Genomic DNA, 19,374 nt, shown 5'->3' with positions numbered 1-19,374 from the left:
TGGACCTGCAGGCTCTGTTACCGCAGCTCCTCGCCTCTCTCCCTTCCCCGCAGCTGCCCCCACCCCATCACACTCTGTCCCCCACCTTCTCTTCCCCCTCCATACTCCCTCCTTTCAAAAGTATAATGAGTCTGATAAGACATTGTCTCCTTAACAGGATTAGCCACGGAGATCTCTTGTCCCCTCCCACTCATTCTGTAATACCCCTCATCTCGTGTCCCGTAATTTTCTGCTGGTATCAGAAGCTCTGGACCACCTCGGTGATGTTAATTTCTCCTCGCTCTTTAATGGTGTGACTGCTGATATGCTGAGATGCCCCCCACAGCCGCCAGGCCACCAAGGCCCTGTGGGTAAATTACACGAAGCCCTCAGAGGCTCTCTCCCTCCAAAGTCAGCTGCTGTCCCCTCCAGACCCCCTTTCCCCAACTGCCCCATCTCCCAGTTCTGGGGGCAGCAACTACCTCTATCTTATAGGCCAAGGAGGCGGGTCTAAACATGGCACTCAGGTGGCAGAAGGATGACAAATGCATGCCCCCAATCCAGTTCTTCCCTTCCCTTTCTACCCTGCCCCCAACACGCGTCCCTCAGAAGACTCTAAGCAGGGTGCAGGCAGGGAGAGTCAGGCACGGTGGGGGAGAGGGCTGAGCTCTGGACCTGAGTTCTCCTCCTAGGTCTGTGACATAGACAACCTAATGACTTATACAACCTTTCTGAGCCTCAGTTTTCTCATCTGTACATTGGGGATGACCATATACATCTGGCAGGATTGTGGTAAAAGCCCAGAGTTCAGGACCTGACACACAGCAGGTGCCTGGCTGGAGTTTAGTGGGATTGGAGAATGCAGCTCTTGGAATTTACCCAGAAATGCTTTCTCAACCCTGAGGTATATCCCCAAACTTTTTGTTTGCACCAATTCTCTCTGACCTTTGTCCTTCCAGATATCTTTTTCTTTATACGTTTTTAGGGACTAATGCAGAGGAAACTTTATGGCCCTTCAACCCAAAACGTTAATTAGAGGATAACGCAACGTGTAGGGTGAATCCTGAGAAGAGGGGGCAGGAAAAGAAGAGAATTGCCTGACCCCTGCCCCCAGCCCATGGCTGAGGACAGAGAAAAGGGGCATCCTGAGAAAGGCCATGTCCCGCATAATCTGGGGCCAAGGGCAAGAAGAAACCCTGACTCCAGGTCAGCTGGGCATTTTCAGGAAGAGAGAGAGATACAGGCAGGCCAGTGCCCGGAGGAGTTAACAGAGGTAGAGAGGAAATTGCCAGAGTCAGAAGAGGTGAGGCTGGAGCTAAATCTAAGTTAATTTGGAAACAGTTTTGTGATCGATTGTGCAGAGAGTGTCAGCGAGTGAGAGGTGGGAAATTGCACCTGTCTGGTCAATGAGCTCAGAATTCCAAGTGTGCTGGGGAGGCTGGTGCCACGCTGGCCAATGCCAAGGTGGGGAGGCAGTGCATGTCCAGGGAGCTGGCGGGGCCCGTCTCCTTGCTCAGAAGATAAGTGCACAAAAAGCATAGCAGAAATCATCTATTATACCTATACTGTATGCCTAGCCCAGTGTGAAACCGTTACCTAAATTTCTCAGATAATGTTTGTAACACCCTGAAAGCTGGCCATGGGCAGCAGCTAATGTCAATAAACAGACACTGGGCTTTCAGGCCAGACACTGGGGGCGGGGAGGTGGGATTTGAGGCCTCTGTCCTGAAGGAATGTGGAGTCACACAATCTAGGTTTGAATCCCAAATGTGTTGTTCTCTAACTCTGTGACCTTAGGCAAACTTCTGAATCTCTACGAGCCCAGTTCCCTTGTCTATAAAATGAGGATCATATGGCCCGCCTCTCAGGATGAAATTGAGGCAATGCATGTAAAGTATCTAGCACTAAGCCTAGAACATAGTGGAAATTATCAATTAAGAGGTATGCCCTCTTAATTGGCAAGCTATCAGTGAATTTTACAAATTAATAGTAAAAGGCCAGTATACGATGAAAGCTGGATAAGGGGTATAGACACTGTGAGCTAGGGGTAGCAAGAAATGACTAAGGGCTGTCAGGAGACAAGGGAGAAGAGGTGCTGAGATGACCCAGTGTGGAAAGGTTGGTGCGTGGACCAGTAGAGTTGGGGCAGAGCACTCATATACTCATATGTTCACATGTTCACAACACAAATGTTGATGGGACTTGGAACATTTCTACCTTTACTGATAAGCTCCCTGGCTGGCATGGCTGATGTACATACAGTCATGCCGATTAGCCTATAAGTTTAAAAAGCAGAGGTTCAAAATAGCTGAATTGCCTCTGCTATTTGAGCAGCAGCAGAGGATTTTTAACAGTTCTAAGAAGAGGAAAATGGGAGTCAAGCATGATCTAGAATCACTGGCACAGCAGTCACTCCAAGCTCCGGAGTGTACCGATGTAGACGTTGGATGGGAAGCTGTAAGTCATAATCGTGAGAGCAATCGTTTATCACGCAATCACTGTGCAGGCACCGGGCCTGGCACTTTAATTCACGTGACCACTACAACTCTGTGTGATTGGTACTGTTATTAGCACAATTTTATAGATGAGAAAACTGAGTTAGAGAGGCTAAGTAACCTGTGCAAGGTCACACTGATAGAACGGAAGTCTATCTGACTTCAGAGCCATGTACTTGCCACTGAGGCAGAGTAGCCAAGATTCATGCGCTCATTCAATCATCCCTTCATTCATTCAAGGAATATTTTTTGAGCACCATCTCGAAGGTGTTGTAACTGAAACTGAGCCCAGAGCAGTGACCAACATGCACCGGGCATTTACCAAGTGCCAGGCTAGGGCTGTGCTAAGGACTGGGAGGCAGGGGAATGAGCCCACCTGCTGCTCCTGGCCTTTGGAGGCTGCAGCCACTCATTGTGGGGCTTCTGTGTGCAGGAGGAGGCCATTGGAGGCCTCTGAGGCAGGTAGACCCCCGGAGTGGGAAGGTGGTGATGGGGAAACACATGTAGGAAGGACAGAGGGATGGTCTCCACTGCCACCCAGTGCCCTTGGAGCCACACAGGGACACAGGGGCAGACACCAGATGGCTGCAAGAGGTCACAGTGCCATGTCCCTTTTAGCCACATCCCCTTATGAGAACCAGTAAGACCCATTTTCTCCTTGTCTGTGTATAAGCACCCCATTATTACCAAGGCATGAAAAAGCAGAGACAGAAATGAGCCCATGTGAGGCACGGTTCCACGGCAGCCCAGCGACTCCTCCCGGTAACTCTCTAGAGGGTGTGATCAAAACCACTTTGTAGATTTCGAGACTGCGGGGTTTCTTCTCTGGGACTTGCATCCAGGTCACACAGCTGTAAAGCTGGCCCGATCTTCCAGCTCTACATCCAATGCTCCATCTCCAATGTGATCCAACCAGAACTAACGGTGCACTCGGGAATTCCCAGCCTTGGCCCAGCTGTTATGGGGAGGTTCAGAGGAGTGATACTGATGTATCACTCTTTAAGAAGCGTGCAACCTACCTAGGAATACAAAGATGACCCTGTCCAAACGTGGAACTTGAGGCCCTCCTGGGTCCCAGGCTGTGGCCCAACAGTGGGAGCCGTGAACTGCCTGGAAAGGGAGAGAAGGTTCTGGTTAGCTGGACTTCAAGAGAGGGTCTAAGAGGGGCCTTGCTGGGGTGCAGGGAGGGGTGTACCCCTATGGGAAGGAGCTGGCAGGACTCCCCATGGCCATGTAGTGTACTTGGAAATACCTACCAAAAGTCTGGCTCTGGATTTGGACAGCCCCAGCTTTGAGATTTGGGGCAAGTTGCTGTGACCTCTCTGATCCTCAGCTTCCTTGACTGTTAGAGGGGAAGAAGAAAACCCTTAGCCCAAGAAGGCTGTTGCAAGAATTAAAGCAGATGGTGGGAAGAGGGCTGGCTTAGAGCCTGGAATCCATTCCACGGTATTGAGCCTTTGCCACTGAGACAGGACTGGGGCGACAGCGGCCGCTGGGATCCACACCTGCCCTCAAGGGCTTACTCTCTAGGGACAGTACCAGGGCTTGCATGTCTCAGTCCACACCTTGTCCCAGTAGAGACGAGTATGCAATGAAGCGGCACATGAGGCAGAAAGACCCATGGTGGGGGTCTTCTCCAGGAAGGGGATGTGAGCTGACTCTAAGGGGTGGGTCAGGATGAACCCTGGGAAGGGGTGGGAGAGTGTCATGAGCAGCAGCAAGGCTTGGGAGCGGAGGACCAGCGTGGCTGGAGGTCAGGGGCATGACTGTGGGCTTGGGCTGCCCTGTTAAGGATTTTGGTCTTCATCCTGAGAAAAATAGGAAGCCACGAGATGTTTTCAGCATGATCAGATGTCTATTTCAAGTGAGTCTGTCTGACTATAGTGAGAATGAATTAGATGAGACCACAAGTCTTACAGACACACAGTAGCTGCTTGCTAAACGGCAGCAGAGTGGCCTTTATAGCACGCGGGGTGTTGGGGGAGGGAAGGTTGAGCAGGGAGCAGGGCTCCATGAGGGCCAGGCCCTGGGGTCAGAAAGCATATCCCTGCTCTTCCTACCACCTCCTAGCTGCAGAGCCACCCAGGGTAAAAGAACAATCCCAACTGCTCAGTGGCTAATGGCGGTGTAGGGTGTAGGGCGGTCCTTCAGGGCAGGAGCAGAAGGGTGGGGCCGCGCCTTAGAAGCGAGCCAAGGGCGGGCAGCTGCCATCCTCCTCCCCAAGGCCCAGGCACACAAGGGTCCCCTTCCCTGCCGCCGTGCAGCTACTGGGGTTCTGTCGCAAGGGGGTAGCTTTCCCGAATTGTAATAACAGTGATTTCTATTATACCGTGAGCATCTGACACATGGAGTGAGAGCTACAAAGCACCCCCAGCGGGAAACATAAAAGTGGGGGTGGGGGCTCTGGGGAGGGTTGGAGGCTGTCGCCCCCGGCTGGGCTCTGCCATGTGCAGCGGACGAGGGCCGGGAATAAAGAGGCTTATTTCAGCACCCTGTTATTATGGCATCTTGTTTTCATAGTTGGTTCAACAAACCTCTCTCCCTCTCCCTCTCCCCCCTCCTCGCCTCTCTTTTTTTCGTCTTCCTCTCTCAGCAAATCCATTTAAATGCAATTCTATTCTTAAAGCGCCCCTCTCATGCATGTCTAATGAATGTCAGGGAAATGCTATTACAATGGGGCTGAGGAGGGCCCAATCTGCAGTGTGTGTACAAGTCATTTGAAAGGAAGCCTGGGAGCGCTCCAGTTTTATTACAGCATAATTAGAAATAAAATCTTGTTGCAATATGAGGATGAGAGATGTGTGCTAATCCTGGGGTAGAGAAAGATAGAGCTGTATTTAGAGGAAAGGATTCGGGGAGAGAGAGAACTAGCCACCGTGCCTCTGCACCCCCTCCCCCAGGTTTGTCTGCTGCTCCCCACCCTTTGCACCCCTAAGACCTCCAGGAGCTGCTCCGGAGACAGTGAGGGGCCCTTCTAGATCTCAGTTGCCCCAAGTGGTCACTCTGTCAGGGCTCCCGGGGAGCTGAGTAGGGTCCTTTCTGGTAACTCCACACCCCTCCCACCTACTTAAAAGACCAGTCTGTGGGCAGTTAGGAGTTGGTGGGAATGGCTGGCAGAGCCCTGGACTTGGAGACTGAAATCCAGGTCAAGTTCTGAGTCCCCCCCTTAGGAGAGCTATGCATTCATTTATTCATTCAGTTGTTCAACACTTGCTGATCACCTGTTATGTACCAGGCACTGCGCTGGGTGCACTCGTTAACTGGTAATTGTCACAGGAAACAGGTTCAGAGAGATTCAGTGGCTCACGTGGCGTCATCCAGCTAGACAGGAGAACCCAAGTCCAATCCAAGCCTTCTGACTGCAGAGCTGGGTTCTCTCTGCTCTACCATGCTGTTAACTTCCTGTGTCCTCCTGAGTGCTTCCGACACCTGTCTCTCCAGTAATGCCATCTCCTATAGAGCCCAAAGGCAGAGATAAAGATGGTGGGACCTGACTGTTCCCCTTTACAGTGCAGAAAGGGGGACTTGGGGGTGGTGACACCACTTCAGCACTGACGGGCAGGCCAAAGCTTCTGGCTCTGCGTGCCTCGCACAAGTTCGCATAGCCGAGGTCCCGCCTCCCATCCATCCATTCTTCTCCTGACCCAGGCGTGTCCACCCTGCCTGACCCCAGTTGCACAAGCAAACAGCAATGGGCCAGGAGACAGGAGGCTGCTCTTGACATCTGCGCTCTGACCACACAGATGAGTTGTGTGAGGCTGTGCTTCGGTTTCCTCCACGGGGGATGAGATCTGAGTCTTTGATTGAGGGTGCAGATGAGGCCCAGCCTGTGTTAACGACCCATTCCCAGGGCTAGTTCCCTGCCCACCTCATCCCTGGATGATGCCTTTAGCTTCCTCCCTGCCTCCCCTCAGCTCCTGGCCCCTGATGCCCACCGGATGGTCTTAGACTCAGTCTTTCTTCCCCATCACATTCTCTGAACCCAGCCTGTACAGTACAGCCTGAAGCCTGGTGACCTTCAGAATTGGCTCCCCTCTGCCTTTCTCCCCTCCCCATCTTCATGTCTTTGCAGAGCAGGACCCAGTTCTAGAATGTTAGTGCTGGAAGAGTCCTAGGGAAGAGCATGTCCAGACGAGGAGTGTATTCATTTTCTCTGGCTGCCATAACACAATACCACAGACTGGGTGGCCTAAACAAATTTATTTCTTACAGTTCTGGAGGCTGGAAGTCTAAGGTCAAGGTCATGGCAGGTGTGGTTTCTGGTGAGGCCTCTCTCCCTGGCTTGCAGATGACCACCTTCTCGCTGTGTCCTCACATGGCCTTTTCTCTGTGTGTGCACATCCTTGTGTTTTGTGTGTGTGTGTGTATGTGGTTTTTTTTGTTTTTGTTTTTTTTTTACGGAATCTTGCTCTGTTGCCCAGGCTAGAGTGTGGTGGCACGATCTCAGCTCACCACAACCTCCACCTCCTGGGTTCAAGCAATTCTCCTGCCTCGGCCTCCCGAGTATCTGGGATTACAGGCACCCGCCACCACGCCCAGCTAATTTTTGTATTTTTAGTAGAGACCGGGTTTTTTCATCTTGGCCAGGCTGGTCTCAAACTCCCGACATCATGATCCACCCATCTCAGCCTGCCAAAGTGCTAGGATTACAGGCATGAGCCACCACACCCAGCCTCTTCCTCTTGTTATAAGGGCATCATCAGTCAGGACCCCACCCTCATGACTTCATTTAACCTTAACCACCTCTTTAAAGGCTCTATCTCCAGATACAGTTGCATTGGGAGTTAAGGCTTCAACATAACATGTTGAGGGAAACAATTCAGTCCAAAACAAGGAGGATCTAAAACCTAGAGCCAGCCTGGCCTGAGCTGGGACTTGAATCCCAGTTCCCGACTCACATCTCATGTGCTTTTCACTCTGCTACAAATCTCCCTCTGGGGTACTGAGTTGAGGGTTTACAATCCTAGGAGTTCAGAGTCCAAGGAAAGGAGAGGAAGAAGGATGGGCCTGGCTTCCCTTGGTTTTTTCAAACCCAGGCTGGCAGGGACTCCCAGGATATTCACCATCAGCAGGTGGAACCAAAAGGAAAGGAAGGAAGGTGCCCTGCAGAGTCCGCCTTGACTTGCTCCCCGCAGGCTGCCCTGGTGCCAGGGCCCCCAGGCAGGAGCTAATTCCCGCCAGCCAGGAAGTATCCATCACCCTCAACTGCCCTGCCCCACAGCACAAATAGCTTGGGAGGAAAGGACAGCCCTGATTGTGGGGCAAGTTATCTCATTAGTCCTATGAACTATCTGCAGGCTCCACATTGCAGGCTGACGACACTGTTTTTATAAATCTGTATTGCATGGAGCAGCAACTGGTAACCTGTATTGATTGCAATTTCTCTTTTTGAATTGGGAGGTCCCTGGGGGCCAGTTGAGGTACTTCGAGGCCCTGGCATCCTGAAGCTACCCCAGGAAACAGACTTGAGCTGTGACAGACTAAGTAGTTCTTCTCTTCCAAGAGAGACAATGATTTTTTTCTGACCCTGTGGCCAAAGCCTGGTCTCAGTGCAAAGCCTCACCCTATTCGCTTCCTCCTCCCTCTGACTCCATATCCCCCATTACCTACGGGACCTTCCTTGCAGAGGAAAGGGGGGAGGCAAAGCAGGAAACCCCTTCCTCAGCTTCTGGTTTTCCTGCTTCAGGAAGGCATCTGACTCCAATAGTGGAAAAGCAGCTCCCAACCCCATGTGAATACCTATGCACTACATACGCATCATAGACCTGCCTCCCATTTAGTATTAAGATCTTTAAAAAAAAAAAAAACCTGCCCTATAAGCGTACAGTGCATATACATCACAACAGCCTTTCATAAGTATTGTTGCATGGACACCACAGAAGAACTCCACTAACAGAGAAAATCGGGGTTTAGAATCCCTAATTTGGGGGTGAGCAAACGCCCAGAAAGGTTAACGGGTGTTCCTAAAGCCACACAGCTGGTAGGTGGCAGGTCTCAAACCTCCAAATACAGAGCTCTGTATAGTACCCATTGGGACCTATGCCTCCCTAAGCTGCCAGCCCCTTTCTTGTCCCCTACAATGCCCCATCAGCCTGTGCAAGTGTACCCAACAAGTACATGCACCAGCACAGGGTCACACACCAGCGCAGGTACACAACATGACAGCACAGGTACACATGCCAGTGCAGGTACACACGCCAGCGCAGATATACACACCAGTGCAGGTACACACACCAGCACAGGGTCACACACCAGTGCAGGTACACAACATGCCAGTGCAGGTACACCCGCCAGCACAGGTACACCCGCCAGCGCAGGTACACATGCCAGTGCAGGTACACACACCAGTGCAGGCACACACACGAGCACAGGTACACACACCAGTGCAGGTACACACACGAGCACAGGTTCACATGCCAGCGCAGGTACACAACATGCCAGTGCATGCACCATGCTCCCTTGCAGGCACATTCAGCCACCTGCCCAAGATCACACTTCCCACTAACACATGGCAACTGATCGTGGCAGGATTTTTTTCTCCCTAAGCCTCAGCTTCTGAGTCCCCCTAACCTCTTACTTCACTCTGCACTAGCCTGTGAGATCATTCATCCACTCTTTCATTCAGTAACTGTAATGTCTTCCAAAACTGGTCTCATCTCACCATTTGCCCACCCACCTACTCTGGCCCTGGCTAGTGAGAGGGAAGCCTCCATCGGAAGAATGAAGAGGCCAGGGGACCAACCTCTGCCCAGAAAGGAGAGAGAAGTCCACCTCACGGGGAAGGGGTTAGCCAAAGCACCCCCAGCATGCAGCACACACTTTCCTGGCAGCAGGGTTGGAGGAAACAGCTCTGAATTTGTGTTCAGGAGCCCCAGGTGTGAGTCCAGGCTCTTCCACTCACTAGATGTGTGGCTTGAACAAGTCTCTTAGCCCGAGCCATAATTTCCTCATCTGTAAAGGAAGAGAAGGATGGTTTTCCTAGGTGTGTACCAATGGTCAAGAGAGGGAAGATGTGCCTGGCACAGTGCCTGGTATTTGATAGGCATTTCAGCACATGGGTGCCCACTGATTCATGCACCTCGGGGTGCTTTTCTCGCAGAGTTTTTATAACAATTTAAGATATTTCACCTGGATCTCTCTCCAAATCCAAAGTACAGTGCTTGGAGAGAGGTACCTAAAAGAGTTGGGGAGGGGAAGTTTATAGCTGCTGGTGCCCGGACACAGGGCTTCTTCCACAAGGGCCCGAGCTGTGGAAGCCTTTCATGTGTAAGAGATTGAGCTCCCCTTAAGACAGGCAGAGATGGAACCACCCAAGGCAGCTTGATTCCAGGGCTTCTCTTTCCTCAGAGCACAGCACTACATCACCTGCACTGTTTTTTTCTTGTTGTTGTTTTGTTTTGTTTTTTGATAGGGAGTCTCACTCTGTCCCCCAGCTGAAATGCAGTCATGCGATCTTGGCTCACTGCTGGATTCAAGCGATTCTCATGTCTCAGCCTTCTGAGTAGCTGAAATTACAGGAGCCTGACACCATGCCCAGCTAATTTTTGTATTTTAGTAGAGACGGGGTTTCACCATGTTGCCCAGGCTGGTCTCAAACTCCGGACCTCAAGTGATCCACCCTACTTGGCCCCCCAAAGTGCTGGGATTACAGGCATGAGCCACAGTGCCCGGCCTCATTGCATCTTCTATTTCACATACCTCTGATCTGAATGTTGGGTCCTGGACTTGAATGTGGTTCCATCCTGAAACCAGCAGCCCTGTGTTGCTAGTAGTCCCTCTTCGGGCTAGGGGTAGCATTTCCAATCTAATCACCTAACGAAGAGGTACATCTTTAGTCGGGGAGGGACACAGAAGCCGGGAAGCTACTGAGGGAGTGTCTGTTCCCACCTTCCCCCTGGGCCCTGCCATGGGAAGTGTGAGGTTCCACTGCCCACATGGGCTCAGCTGGGAGGCCCTGCAGGGGCCTCACTAAGACCACCATGGCTTACAGTCCAGACAACCTGGGCTGTGTTCTTGTCTGTACTTTTTATCTTCTGTTAGCTCCAAACCATCCGTCTTGCTTTATGTCCCAAGCTGGGGAAACAAGGAAAGGATCAAAGTGGCCCAAAGAGGAAATAGTGGCCCAAACCATTGCAATGTGGCAGCAGTGGCTAGAGGGGGAGACCCCCAGGGCACAGGGCACACTGGGAACAGGAGTCCAGGTTGGAAGTTCAGCTGCCTCACCCCATGTGGAGATGCCTCCTCCACTGCCAGGATTCATTGATTCAACACATCAGATGTTCACTGAGCATCTGCTGTGTGCAAGATGTCTTCTGGAGCTGGCATACAGGGTGAACCAAAATAACTTCTTGCTCTCAAACAGAAGCAGCATGTGCTCCAAGGACAAATAAAGCAGAGTAAAGAGTTGGGCAGGGACGAGGGACACAGTCTAATTTTTAGAGAGTGGTCAGACAAGACTTCTCCAAGGAGCTGTCTACTAAGCAGAGACCTGAATGAGGCCAGAAGTAAGTCAAGGAAAGAGCATTTCAGGCCAAAAGGAATTGTGACAGCAAAGGCCTTGGGGTGGAAGTGTGCAAGTGCACGTGCAGACACACGCATTTTAAAATCCCCGTAGTAGATGATCCTCAAGGGTTATTGCAGCTCCAACATTCCTTAAGCCGTGAACTTCTAAATCGCTGGGGGAGAAAGGTTCTTAAGGATGGTCTGGTTTATTTCTTCTATTCAAGACTGAAATCCCCTCTGCAATATCTCAGCCAAGGGTTTCTTCAGCATCAACTTAAATACCCCCGGTGGCAGGAGACTCACTACCTGACAAAGACACTCATTCCAACTTTTTTTTATTATTATTACTGTACTTTAAGTTCCAGGGTACATGTGCACAACGTGCAGGTTTGTTACATAGGCATACATGTGCCATGTTGGTTTGCTGCACCCATCAACTCATCATTTACATGAGGTATTTCTCCTAATGCTATCCCTCCCCCAGCCCCTCATCCCCCGACAGGCCCCAGTGTGTGATGTTCCCCGCCCTGTGTCCAAGTGATCTCATTGTTCAAATCCCACCTATCACTCATTCCAACTTTTTATAGCCTTGACTTAAATTTTTTTTCAACTTTAATTGTGGTAAAATACACATAACATAAAATTTACCATCTTAATCATTTTTAAGGGTTAAGTTCAGTCATGTTTAAGTTCAGTTGCCTTTTGTAAAACTGAAACTCCATTCCCTTTAAACCAGCAGTCCCCCACTGGTTTCATGGAAGACGATATTTCCACGGGACAGGGGTAGGGGGATATGGGTGAAACTGTTTCATTTCAGATCATTAGGCATTAGATTCTCATAAGGAGCGCGCAACCTAGATCCCTCGCAGGCACAGTTCACAATAGGGTTCGCACTCCTGTGAGAATCTAATGCTGCTGCTGATCTGACAGGAGGAAATGCTCGCTCGCCTGCCACTCACCTCCTGCTCTGAGGCCCAGTTACTAACAGGCCACGAACAGGTACTGGTCCACAGCCCCAAGGTTGGGAACCCTTGCATTAAACAACTCCCCCTTTTCCCTCCCTCTAGCCCCTAGCAACCACCATTCTACTTTCTGTCTCTATGAGCTTGACAACTCCAATACTTCCTATAAGTAAAGTAGAATCATGCCATATTTGCCTTTTTGCAGTTGGCTTATTTCACTTAGGATAATGTCCTCAAGATTCATCCATGTTGAAGCATGTGCCCAAATTTCCATCTTTTTCAAGACTGAATAATATTCCATTGTACGTATATATCACATGTCGTTTATCCATTTGTCTGTTGATGGACAGTTTGGTTTCTTCCACCTTTTTGGCTATTGTGAATAACGCTGCTATGAACATGGGTGTGCAAATATCTCTCTCCCTGCTTTCAATTCTTTTGGATATATACCCATAAGTAGAATCACTGGATCGTATAGTAATTCTATTTTTTATTTTGGGGGGAACCATCATACTATTTAATCTTGACTTTTGAACGCTCACTTTTGTGAGCATCTGGCAAACCTCTTGCCACTGCTAATTAGATCTTTATTCCTTTTTTTTTTCTTTTGACAGAGTTTTACTCTTGTTGCCCAGGCTGGAGTGCAATGGCGTGATCTCAGCTCACTGCAACATCCACCTCCCGGGTTCAAGCGATTCTCCTGCCTCAGCTTCCTGAGTAGCTGGGATTACAGGCACCCACCACCAGGCCCGGCTAGTTTTTGTATTTTTAGCAGAGATGGGGTTTCACCACATTGGCCAGGCTGGTCTCGAACTCCTGACCTCAGGTGATCCACCCTCCTTGGCCTCCCAAAGTACTGGGATTATAGGTGTGAGCCACTGCGCCCAGCCTAGACCATTTTTCTTAAAGGTCTAACTGGTTGTAGTAGAAATAGTGATTAGCAGGACAAGAGGTTTGCCAGGTGCAGAAACACTCAGAAATGGGAGTGGGTTTAATCTGGGAAGGCTTCCTGAGGAAGGTGAATTTCCAGCTGGGATCAGACTTTTCTGGGTTGCAGTTTCCTCGTGAGTGAAATGGGAACAAAACTGCCGTAGAGTTTTGGGAAATTTCTTCGTGCATTCATTCTGGAAACACATACTGAGTGCCTGTTTTATGACCGGATTGAGATGGGAATGCACTGGAGGATTCTGAGCAGAGGAGCCGCAGGATCTGACGTGGATTGAAAGCATTGCTCTGGCTGTGTGCTGGGGACAGAAGGAGGAGGGGCAGGGGTGGATTCAGGGTGGCCAGTCAGGAGGCTGCTGGCCCCTGCCTCCTTCAATCCTTTCCTTTCCTTTGCTCTAGAGACTGCAGTGGGATCTGTCCAGTTCAGATCCTCCCCCAAACCCCCAGTTTCCCCCTCCTCCCCTGTCTATCACCTTCTCCCCACCACACTCCCCCTCACCCCTCCCTGAGAGCAGAGCAGCCAGGGCCCCACCTTTGCAGAGGGTGGCTTCTCTCTGTCCAGCCCTCTGGGGCTGCCAGAAGCCCAGAGGTTTCTATCAATTATCTCTCCATGGCTCCTGCAGCTCCAGCGAGTCTCCAAAGCCCAGCTCTCTGACCTTTTAGAAAAAGACAGAAAAGATGCTGTCAGCTCACTTAACACCTGTGTGCAGGGCCTCAGAATTGCCAAGGAGGCTTCTTCATCTCTAAGCTCCCTGCTCTCCAACCCAGCTCCTGAGGAGGAAGGAGGGAGTCTACCTGCAGGAGGCCTGACCGCAGGAGGCGCTGGGGGCCCGGCAGCCCCAACCTCAGCTACTCCGGCCCTTCATCTTCCTGAGATGACATGGAGCCAGCCACCCACGTGCTGGGGACTTTCATACTCAGTATTTAACTTAATCCTCCCAACAGCCCTGTGACATCAGTTCTATTTCTTTTCTCCATTTTCCTGAAGAAGAAATGGGGCTTGCACTAGTACAGTGGGATCATGGAGACATCAAATTGTCAATGAGTGCGAAGAGTCTTTGCAAATTGATCTCATCCAGGGGTTCTCTGCCCTGCACATTAGACACTCCTTACAGCTCTTTAAAAAATCCATTCCCAGACCACCACACCCTCAGAGATTCAGAGTTCCATTTGAAAAGATCCTTTGATGATTCTAATCTACAAACATGGTTGAAAACACTCACCAAATCCAAATTCCCCTCTTTTTACGGATGGGAAACTGAGGGTCTGAGAGAAGACTGGCCCTCTCTAAAGGCACCCTGGGTGAGCTGCCCAGAGCTGCCATGAGAAATCACTGCAAACTGGGTGGCTTTAAACAACAGAGTTCTGGAGACTGGAAGTCCAAAATGGAGGTGCTGGCAGGGCCAGCGTCTCTCTACAGGCTCTAGGGGAGGGTCCTTCCTGGCCTCTCCTAGCTTCTGGTGGCTGCTGGCAATCCTTGCGTTTCGTTGCTGTTAGGTGCATCCTCCTGCCTCTGCTTCCGCCTCTGCACAGCACTTTCCCTGGGTGCGTGTCTGTGTCCAGATCGCCCTCTTCTTAGACGAACGCTAGTCTTGTTAGAACTCAGGGCTCAATCTAACCCAGGAGAACCCCATTTAAACTTGATTACATTTGCAAAGACCGTATTTCCAGTAAGGTCACATTCACAGATCCTAGGGGGCATTAATTTGTTGGGGGGATGCTATTCAACCCAGGATACACCCCAACATGAGTGGCAGAGCCTGGACTCCAACCTGGCCTCCTATATCCCCACCCTGGGCTTTCCCCACCACCCCTGGTGGCCCAGCACCCCCTTTGTACAGCTCCTTTTACTCATAGCTTCCACAAGACCTTCCACAGCCTTCCCCAGTACCCCAGCACTGACGGCCACACCTTCCATGGTGGAAGGATATTGTCTCCTAATTGTGGGATCCCAGAGGGCAGAGACCAAGTCCAGGACTTCTCCCATGGTGCCCAGACCAAGAACTGGAGACACTCCAGAAAGACGTGATAGATTCAGCCAAACTGAGCTGGATGGATGAATGCTCCTCCAGGAGGCAGTGAGGACCTCATTGACAGAAGCGACCAGGCAGAGGCTGGCTGACCATATGTCCCTATGAGTGGTGCTGTCATTCTAGGAGAGTCAGTCCAGCACAGAGCTTTGGAAGAGCATAGGAAGTCGACTAATTGTCCCGGCTCTACCACCTTCTAGCTGTGTGACCTTGGATGGATTATGTAACCTCTCTGTGCTTCAGTTAATAATAATTGTATCCATTTCAAAGAGTTGTGGGGATTAAATGAGATAATGTATGTAAAGTCATTGGCCTAATTTGTAATAGCTACTCAATAAATACTTAGCTTTAAAAAAAAGTAGAGTCCTGCTCGAGATCACAGAGAAAAGGGGATGGCAAAACAGGTCAGGGTCTTTGTGGTAATAATAAAAGGAAGAAAAGCAGAAACCAACCACTCCCCTAGTCATAAGCATGTAGATAGATGATACCACAGCCTTTGAAATATGTCAATCAAGCAATGTCAAGGGCACAGTCAGCATTTAAACGTAGCTCTGTGTCTTGGTCTTAGAGCCTAAAGGAATGGCACCTTCCAGCCTAAACCCACAGGGACACTGTTGGCATTTGGGGTGGAACAGTTCTTTGTGACTCAAGCCCCTAACCTCTAAATGCCCTTAGCAACCCCAAATTATGCTGTCAACCCCAAATGTCCCACCTCCCCCAACCTGTCCAAGTGGCCTCACGATTGGTGCTGGACCCGGAGGTACTGGCTGCCATTTTATCCTTCTCCTGTGGGACCCAGCCTGCCTCAAAGCAGAGAACGTGGGCCAGCTACTCCTCTCCCTTCCCAGGGATGGCTAGTTGCATCTGGGGTGCAGAGCATGGGCTGCCAGCCCGGGAGGCCAGCCATGTTGTCCAACCCTGGCCCGTCTCCATCCCCAAACAGCGGGCCGGGCCTCCCTCCGCTCTCCACACTGTATGAGGCTCACTCCACATGCCTCTTGCTCCTTCCTTCCCCAGCAGGGTCCACCGTCCGATGCTCATCAAACATGCAGAACTGATGTTGCACAAGCCCCCCCAAGGGGACTAACATCATACCCCTGATTTCTCCTTCCCCTCTCGCACTGTGCATCCCCCTGGCTGCAGCCTGCCTTTGTTTCAGGAGGAGCAAAACACTGTGTCTGAAAACGTTACTGCAATTAAATATGCACAAGAAGGGGGGGAGGGAGGGGAAAATGAGGACAATGAAGGATGTGAAACATCAGATGCAGCAGCTGCTTGTTGCTATAGAAACCCTAGCTCCCCACAACCATCAAGGCAGCATCAGCCCCCCACCCTCCACCCCCCACCCCTAGTTTAAAATCCTCATAGGGCCAAGTGCTCTGTTTGTCTTGAGGTGCCGGGAGATGCAAGATCACAGGGTCCTAGCTGTCCAGGGCTGGAGCACCTGTCGGCTGTGAGCATTGATTTCTGTGTCTTTCCTGCTTTTCCTCACCCCACCATCACTACCTCCCGACACTGGCACTTCTGATTGGCAGCAACGCCCTCCAGTAGTTCTGCATTCCAGTCCCAGTTACATAATAAATTACAAGAGAGCTTCCGCGTTTGACTTTGGGATGTCACAACATGGAGACAAAACGGCACATGCAGAGTCCACTGGGGAGCTGGCTTTCTCCGCGCTTCCTCGGTTCCTCTGACAGCCAGCTGCAGGGCTTGGCGCCCTCCACCTTCCTTCTCGTCCTCACCCACAGCCCCGAGTGGGGGTCTGCCTAGTTGCAGGGTCCGCCCGGCTGGGGTCTGTGTGCTGGAGCCGGGCAGAGCGGGGTGTCCACAAACTCTAGGTTCCAGAAGATGGGCAGGCTGCCAGATGGCCGAGTGCCCATCTGGGAGGATCCCCAACAAGATGTAGCTCAACCGGGATCAATGGGAAGTTCCAGACTCTGGCCCACATAACCACTGTCCAAGGACAGAGAGAGGGAAAGTGGCATGGCAGCAGCTCACAGAGACAGGGCCAGGGTCTTTAGTTGACTGCAAGGAGAGTAGTATAACGGGGGTGCCTCCCTCCTCCCACACCATCCCCATGACAAGGTGATGCAGGCTGAGGCTGGGTGTTGGTAGTCTTGCTCTACTCTGCTCTGATGGGCTAAGTCTAATCTTAGAGGCTCTCAAAGTGGGGCACAGTGTCTGGCACATGGTAGGTCCAGTCCTATACAGAGATGTGCGGGAGGGAGGAAAGAAAGGAGGGAGGGAGGGGCAATTGGAATTGTAGATAAACCAAAGTTCATTCAGAAGCAAGAGACCAGACTGATGAAGTTATTTGAAACTATATTAAATAAATAAATATTAAAAAATAAAATCCCTGTCATCCCAGCTCTTTGGAGGGCCAAGGCAGAAGGATCCTTTGCATCCAGGAGTTTGAGACCAGCCTGGGCAACATAGCGAGACCTCATCTCTACAAAAAAATTTTTTTAACTAGCCAGTTGTGGTGGTGCATGACTGTGGTCCCAGCTACTGGGGAGGCTGGGGTGCGAGGATCGCTTGAGCCCAGGATGTCAAGGCTGCAATGAGCTGTGATCACACCACTGCACTCAGTCTGGGTGGCAGAGTGACAGTCTGTCTCAAAAAATATATAAAATGAAAATAAAATCCTAAGGCTGTTAACCCTGAAGAAAATTCAAAGGGCATCACAGCTGCCTTCCAGTGTATGAGGGAGTATGTCAGGAACACGGGTTTCGGCTGGTTCAGCGGGGCACCAGTGAGTCAAAGCAGGACACACAGAGGGAGCGCCAAGAAGATCAGTGGTCACCAAGGAAGACTGATCTAAAAGTCAACTTTGGAATGGGCTGCTCAGTGAGGGAGGGAGTTCCCCAGCCCCAGAGATATTCAAACGAAGGCTGATGAACCTTTGTCAAAGATATCGTCATGCACTCAGCTTTTCAGCCCTGCAGTTCTACGGCCTCCAGTGGCAGAAGGTGCCCTACGGTGAGGTCCCCACCTCCAGGTGCTGAGAATCTTGGACTTGTGCTTGGGATGGTGGAGGGAGATGGGTGGGATACCACAGAATATTCCTCACAATAGCAGAGCTCTCATCTTGGCTGAGGGGATGTCACTTAGGCCTCAGGTAGCAGACCTCTAAATAATAGGGCTAGAAGGGCATGGAACTGCCCAAAATGTTTCCCTCTGCCAGCCTGACATGTGGTGCTATCGGGTTCTTCCTGTGGGTTCAGCATGACCCTCTCCCCTGCAGCTTTGAAGTCACTATCAGTATCCTGATTCCAAGGCCCCCTCCCATGGAAATGGCAGCCTGGGCCCTCCGGGTCTGCCTGGGAAATCCCCAAAGAGGAGGCAGAGGACCCCAGGGTTCTCCTCTCCATCTCAGTCTGGCCTCAGTGGGAGGACACATCCATGAGCTTAGGGAGTCTAGTGCAAACCCCGCCCCCCAACCCTCAAGTCCAGTTTTCTCCTTTAAATCAGCCTTTATCAGCTCAAGGTCAGGGTGAGCCTTAGGACCTTAGACAAGGAAATTCACTTCCCCTCTGGGATGGAGAGGGGGGTCTTGTGTCACAGTCTGCAAAGTGGGCACGCTGCCACCTGTGCTTCCTGCTCTCCTGCTAGGTCCCAACAGTCGGGGCAGAGATGGCTGTGGCAGTGGCAGGAGACATAGAGCACCGTGCCTGTCCTCTTCACTGCCTTGCACACAACGGGTGTTTGAGAACTGTTTGAATGATTTTTGTGTATCTGCACCTCCTTGTCCCCATCCTGGTATAGCTTTGCCTCAATAATCATTTGTTGAGTGAATAAAGGATTTAAATTGAGAGAAGGGGATGGAGGCTTATGTATAATTCCATGCAGAAGGACAACTGGGAGTCAGAAGTTCCAGTCTACTTCCTGGCTGTGCGACCTGGGCCAGTTACTTTACTACAAGCCTCAGTTTCCTTCTTTGTAAAATAGAGTTAGCATCTCAAACAGTTGTAAAAGCCAACGAGCAAGGAATATGAAAGAGTTTTGCAAACTTGCAAAGAGGTAGGAAAGATGAGAACTAATATTCACTTAGTGAGGGCTTATTCTGCACCAGACACCTTATTATTTTTATTTTTACTTTTTTAGAGACAAGAGTCTCACACTGTCACCTAGGCTGGAGTACAGTGGTGTGATCACGGCTCACTGCAGCCTTGACCTCCTGGGCTCAGGCAATCCTCCTGCCTCAGCCTCCCAAGTATCTGGGACTAGCGGCGTGCCCTACCAAACCCAGCTAATTGTTTAATTTTTTTTTTCTTTTTTAATAGAGAGGGTCTCCCCCTATATTGCCCAGGCTAGTCTCCAACTCCAATTCCCGGTCTCAAGTGATCCTCCTGCCTCAGCCTCCCAAAGCATTGGGATTACAGGTGCGAGCCACCACACCTGGCCCCATTTTTTAAATCTGTACACCCACCCAATTATTTGTATCCTATTGTACAGATAAGG

General features: G+C 50.8%; 1 protein-coding gene across 3 annotated transcripts in view; it reads left to right on the top strand.

Annotated features, from left to right (window-relative positions):
• DSCAML1 (DS cell adhesion molecule like 1) overlaps positions 1-19,374 on the top strand; it is a 388,366-nt gene that overhangs the window by 264,526 nt on the left and 104,466 nt on the right. The gene's annotated exons all lie outside the window — the stretch shown is intronic.

The sequence above is a fragment of the Pan troglodytes genome, chromosome 9 (genome assembly GCF_028858775.2).
Source record: "Pan troglodytes isolate AG18354 chromosome 9, NHGRI_mPanTro3-v2.0_pri, whole genome shotgun sequence".
In the NCBI taxonomy this organism is placed as follows: domain Eukaryota; kingdom Metazoa; phylum Chordata; class Mammalia; order Primates; family Hominidae; genus Pan; species Pan troglodytes.
Note: the sequence above shows the minus strand (reverse complement) of the source record. Positions and strands in the feature narration are given on the sequence as shown.